Source organism: Herpailurus yagouaroundi, unplaced genomic scaffold (assembly GCF_014898765.1).
Source record: "Herpailurus yagouaroundi ecotype Mexico unplaced genomic scaffold, PumYag 185, whole genome shotgun sequence".
NCBI classification, from domain to species: domain Eukaryota; kingdom Metazoa; phylum Chordata; class Mammalia; order Carnivora; family Felidae; genus Herpailurus; species Herpailurus yagouaroundi.
Window position 1 is genome coordinate 10,598,913 of NW_024412416.1, and position 6,881 is coordinate 10,605,793.

Sequence of the window (6,881 nt, forward strand, 5' to 3'; positions counted from 1 at the left end):
AGGATATTGAATTCATAAAATCACATATTCAATATTTTCCACTCTTATTTGAAGTTTTCATTCTCCCCAAGAACAAAGAAAGATTGAGGCTAATTGTTCCACGAGGTCTTTTCCAGCAATGACATTCTCTGAATGCATGTAGTTAAGTACGCTCTACAAGGCATTGACAGTCAGCCCTCTTGACTGTGTGAATGTGGTCACTCTACTTAGTGAGTCACTTGAAAAAATGCAGGAATTTAAGGTCATGCAGTCTGAATCTCTAAGGAACTACTAAAGTGGATAGAGGCCACTTCGTACTATAAAACTTTCTCATGAGGCAAGAACCAGGAAGGATTATCAACGTCAGTAAGACTGATGTTTGCAGTAAGAACCAACCAATTACTTAACGAAGGGGTGGAAGTGAGAAGCAGAAGGTAGGATTTTAGGATCCCTTAATAAATATTAACTAGTTTTACCCTGTGACTTGGGTGTTGTTTGTTATCTGTACCTTGATGGTAAAGAAATGAAGTTGAACAAAGTTAAAATGTTTCACGATTACCACTATTTGAACCCAGCTGTTTGCCTCCAAGGCTTGGGCAATTTCTTCCATAAAAAAAAAAAAAAAAAAAAAAAAAAAAAAAAAAAAAAGACCACCTAAGCATTCTGTAAAAATAAATAAAACATAGTCATAGAATAAATTCAAAAAGCAAACACTAGGAAAAAGCAGAATATATTTTATTTAGAATAAAAGCATAATTGTGGGAAAATGAAGCAAAAAGACTGGAAATAAACCATTCTCAGGGGTGTTGAGAACTAGTTGTTAAACTGGTGTTAGCTTGATATCAGCCATTAAGGGTGTATTTACACCGTGGAAATGGTATATAAATATGGCTATAAGTATAAAAAAGACTATGAATATGGCTTTGTTTTTCCTCCAGAAAGCCAGTTTGCAGGCATACTACTCACTGCTCATGCCCTCCATGGTTTGTGCATCGTGTTTCGTATCAAACCATTTCTACAATGGCATAAATTAGATTGTAACCCAGAAGAAATGACTATGGCAGAGTTAATAAAGGATGAATGAACTCAACCAAAACCAGTAGCTTCCAGAAAACCTGGCTTTCCAGACATGGCTTTCCCTTATCCCTGCGGATGTCTTTGAACTCAAGAATTGCCTGTGGGTTCAAAGGAAAGGTCAAGTCCCAGATGTTTTCTCCATGTGCAGGGCCATTCTCAGCTCCACCTTGCTCACTGGAGAGGGTATGCACACAGGTTAACTAAAGAAGATGAGCTGTGTGTGCTGGGCTGTGGATCACACAGCACATTTTCCCAAAGGGGCCTTGCTGGAAATCGACGCATCCTTTTGTCACACGTGGTCTTCTGGGACCTGGTGTGGCTTAGAATTTCTTTCTTTCTTTCTTTCTTTCTTTCTTTCTTTCTTTCTTTCTTTCTTTCTTTCTTTCTCTCTTTCTCTCTCTCTCTCTCTCTCTTTCTCTCTTTCTCTCTTTCTCTCTTTCTCTCTTTCCATTCTGGAAGCCCACTTCCAAGGAGGAAAAATACTCAATTTAGGAAGATCTGTAAGAGACCATTGATCTCCTCAGCCTGCTTGTGAAAGATGCACAGCAAAGAAGTTGAACCCCTCTGCCCGAGCACTCGAAGGCTGCCCACTCCCAACCCAAAGGTACATGGTCATGCTTGGCTGGTGCACCCTGCACATGCCATTAGGCACGTGAAAAGGGAGCTGCATTCAACAGAGGGCTTCATCCATCCGCCATAGTCCTGACATGGATATTCTGATGCTCGATGGCAAGTGCAATTATGTCACTGGTGGGGGCTAAGCCAAGGCTGTTACAGGACACCTAGTGCAGTTGTGGAGTAATGTGAAAAGGAGGAGACCAGATAAAACAGGCAGCTTTCAATCCAAAGTCCAGAAGGGCACACAGAGACTTTTTTTAGGCTGTTGCCTGCCTGGTGTGCTGAGTCACAGCCCTAACTTCTTTCATTGGAAAGGTTGCTCGTATCAAATTATCCTGCACCCAGGGAGGTAGAGAAGCCCCATTTGTCCTGGTAGCCTTGTTCCTGTTGAGTCACTGAAACTACAGACTGAAAAGACCTGTCAATTCCTCTGTCCGTCCTCTGGGGCCTGATATAAACTAGATTATTATATGCATTGCCTCTGTTTCTTCTTCCATCTGGTTCTGATTAAGACAGTTGAGAGGATATCCATGGCCTGATTTGGAATCTGCAAAGCCTAAGAATGATGGTGGTGTCCAATCAAATTACCCAACCGTGATTGAATCACTACACTTGGTTAGGCACCGATGCAAAACTCTATTTACGGAAATTCTTCTTTGTATTCTTCTCTCAGCAGTTATACTTCCTCAGCTAATTCATTTTCTCCAGAAAAGGGTAATTTATTGATCTGGGTAAATAAAAAAAGTAATGTACGTAATAATAGTTAGATACTGTTTATCGATCCTGTGTCCCTGATGTTATGCCATGTGCTTTATACTCAATCTCATTTAATTCCGCTGCCCCAAAACTAGTCATTATTCTTCCATTTTCTAAGGAGGAGAGAGAGACTCTGAGAAGTGAAGAGCTGGGTAATCTATCCCAGGCCCCCTTCAGTGGTCATTCAGAGCCAGAATTCACCTGGGCCATGCTTTTTGCATCCTGCCTTGATGCTCCCCCCAGTGACAGCTTTATCAAGACCTTTGCGCCCATCTCCCCCAGTGTGATTTTCAGAAATAAATTTGTAAATGTTATAATCATTCTTAGTTAGGGGGAGAAGAGGAAATCCAGATATCCTCGGGAAAGCACAGATTGGCAGGAGGCCCCCCCGCCCCCAGCTCATACTGAATATCAGAGAAGCACCCACCAGGGTATCACAGATGCCCCTGTCCCTTACACGCTCTAAAGTCCTGGGGGAAACGGTTGTCCACAGACACAGAAGGCTGTGGTGCTTGCCTGACTAAGGGAAAGGCAGAGGTCATGATGCCGGCCATTTTCTCTGGAAACACACAGCACTCTGTGTAGGTAATCACTCTGGTGATAGCATAATGCTTCAAGCAGAGCCCCACCATAGGCGTGAAGGCATAAAACACTTTGCTTACTCTGTTTACACCCTGGCAAATAAAAATGTATTCCCAAATCAGCTTTGTCCTTCCCATTAAACACATGGGGTAGGGCAAATTCTTCATGTACAATGTTTTTCTCCAGCATGCGGGTCGATAAATGCTATCACTATGGAATTCATCACAGGATGTGTCCTGCATTATCCACTGACATCAAGAGACTCTCCTTATTTTTTTTTTTTTAATTTCACCATCGAAAGCATGTAGCAAACACTGCACATTTGTTATGCTCTTTCTCTCCGTGTGTCGAAGGTTAATCACATAGTAAGTCTGAAGGCTCCGTTTCCCCTATTCCTTTCAATTTTATGAGGTATTACATTGGCCTTCAAAGTTTAAATCAACATATATCAACCAGAATTATAAACCAAACTGCATTTGAGCTTTCTGATTGCATGGGCTTTCTGCCGGACTCAGTGACAAACGTGACCTCCAGAAGAGATGTAAAGAGCTCTCTAGGAAAGATTGGTCAAGAGATTTCTAAAAGTAAAATATCTTCAAATATAAATTCTGAAGTTATAGATTTTATAGTTTCATCTCCTAGGAAAACACATCTACTGAGTATTTTCTTATGTTCCAAATATTCTCAGGATCTCTCATACACATCATTTTCATTTATATGTGTGATCTATTATCATCCACCATTTTTCAGCAGAGGAAACTGATTGAAAGGTTATGTGAGAGACACAACTAGAGTCTGAAATAAGCCTTGTCTTGCCCTGAAACTCATGGTCTTTCCAGTACTCTGGGCTGTAAAGCAGGGTCAGCAAACTATGGTCCTGTGGCTCCCCACTTGTTTTTGTAAATAAAGTTTTATTGGAACACAGCTGTGGTAATTTGTTTATGTATTGTATATGGCTTTTGCAATACACGTGAGAGCTGAGTAGCCATGACCGAGATCATATGTCCCACAGAGACTGAATTATTTATTGTCTCACCCTTTACAGAAAAAGTTGCTTGACCTCTGCTGCAAAGAGTCCTGATATATTCCAGAATACACAGTGATGAATAAACATGGCCCCTACTTTGCAGTAACTCAAATTCTAGTTGAAGAGAACAAAAATCACTCTGTAACAAAGTGACTCTGTAACAGAGATATTCTACCTCAACAGAGTTTGGACTTCAAAATAAAGGAGCATCTTTTTATTCTTGTCAATAAATGGCTCAAGTCTCATAACACTTTGGCAAGAATATCATTTTTCAACTTCTACAATTGCCTCTCCTTGAACATCCCAAGATTCCCAGAGCCTCCACAGTCCAGGGCATCAATCCTAGATACAATTAAAGTTTGTAGAAAGAAAACTGGGGTCACTGATCAGTGTGCCTCATACCATTGTGACAGATGGAATGTTACGATGTCACTGCTGAAATGCAGCTGTCTGGTCTGGAGAACTGGTGTGTATGGGGCACATTCCTCCACAAAACCTGGTGTCTTCTTTTGTACTAATTGCTACTGATTGACTTAGAGATCATTCTGAGTTAAGGGCCTTCCTTTGTGTTGGTTGTAATTCCTCTAACACATGGTCTCTTGTTTCTTTGATTTTTGACACTTCCCAAGGACATCTGGTGCTGAATCAGCTGGCTCCAAGGCCACTTGTCAGAGTCTAAGTCCTGAGTCATTGGGCCAGTTGGCTCCTCGGTCTCGGATGTCATAAATGCAGGCTTCTAAACTGAGGCACCACCCTGTTCTATCGTGCTTCCAGTGAGACTTGACATTGCACATTTCTGTTTCTTCCCAAAGAGTTTTAAATGCCCCAATTTCCATTTTCCAGGCTTAGTGGCAGAACGTAAGCCTTTCCTTCCAGTCTCCCGAGAGCTATAAATCATTTCTTTGACCCTTTTGATTTGGCCAAATTCGAGACACTATCAGCCAATCTGTTATATCATCCCCGTTGTTATGCTATTGAATGGGGGCAGTCTTCAGCTGGTCCAGTACTTTGTGCAAATTAAACTCATTACTTGATGACTTTATATATATATATGGGCTTTATTGTTTAGAGCAGTTTTAGGTTCACAGCAAAATTGAGCTGAAATTCCAGAGATTTCCATATATCCTCGTGTCCACATTTGCATGGTTCCCCCACCCCCACCACTATCAACATCTCCCAGCAGAGTGGTACCTCTGTTCCAGCTGACAAACCTACATTGAAACATCGTTATCACCTGAAGTCCATAGTTTACATTAGGATTCACTCTGGATGTTGTGCCTTCTCTGTTGTACCTTCTTGATTGCACATTCTATGATGTACATTCTATATATAATGACGTGTATTCATTATTATGGTACCATGCAGAGTATTTTCACTGCCCTGAAGATCCTCTGTGCTCTACTTATTCATCCCTTTCTCCTCCCTAACCCCTGACACCTTCTGATCCTTTTGCTGTCTCCATAGTTCTGCCTTTTCCAGAATGTCGTAGAATTAGAATCATCACAGCATGCAACCTTCCCAGATTGGCTTCTTTCACTCAGTAATGTGCATTTAAGGTTCCTCCAGTTCTTTTCATGGCTTAAAGAGTTTCTTTCTTTTTAGTACTGAATAACATTCCATTGTCTGGACGGACCAACGGACATCTTGGTTGTGTTCAGGTTGTGGCAATTAGGAATTAAATGGGTGTAAACATCTGTGGGTGGATTTCTGTATTGATATAACTCTTCACCTCCTTTGGGTAAATGCCAAGGAGTATGACTGCTGGATTGTATGGTAGTGGTGTGTTTGGTTTTGTACTTGATGCCTTTTGAGAAGCTCTTGTCTTCAGGTGCAGACATTACACCTGTGTATGACTATTGAAGAGAGATGAGATGTAGCTAACTGAAAACTTTCTTAGATTTGCCTGTTGCTTTACACTGAGAGAGACTCCCCAGTCCCTCGATTCCCTCTCATACCTCGAAGCAGAGACCAATGGATAATTCCATTCTTGCTTAAACATGGAACAGGTAACTATTTTGAGTCATGCAGGGAACACTACCAGTTCATTGTTATCCTTATTTTTAAAATATTTTTCTATGGCTGTAATGCTCTTAGCTAAATGTTTGGTTAAATATTTCACTTGGAGGTCCCTTTGAGGGGAACAGGGTATGATCCAGGACATTTTTACCCCAGCTAAGTGGAATACTTCACACAGAAGTAGACTCTCAAAGTCCTTCCATAATCAGAGTGGATGCCATAGGAAACTGATTACAGAGGAACATTTATCTCAATAGGCCTTGGGTTTTTATTTTTACTTCTAGCCCCTGAGTCTCTAGTAGGATAAGATTCTGCATAGCAATTGAAGTGATAAATCACCACAAATGTGTTCCCAAGATTTCAGCTCATGGATTAAAAAACAAATAAACAAACAAACAAACAAGGTTTCCACACTTAACTGGACCTATCTGTGTTACTTCCACATGAACTTCCCATGTTATAAAGCTATTTTGCTGTATGATCTAAGACTTACCCTCACAGTTGAAATGATGTCCTCAAATCTCATGTCACCTCCCACCCCAACCCAAACATGTTGCATTAATTACTGGTTCTTCGTCTCTTCAGATGACCAACACAATCAGGAAATTCTCCGTGGGCCCTGAGACGATTTTCCCAGGCCATCTTCCAGCTTGGGTGGGGAGTGTGGTGGGGGGGGGGGGGGTGGAGTAGAGTGAGAGAAGACTCCAGTCCTGATAGAGAATTTTAACTCGAATGAGTGAGTTTAAAGCCTGAACCAACTGAATAATTACCCCAAACAGACAATTTGAAACTGGGAGGGATTGAGTCACCTTCAGTGGAGATTCCA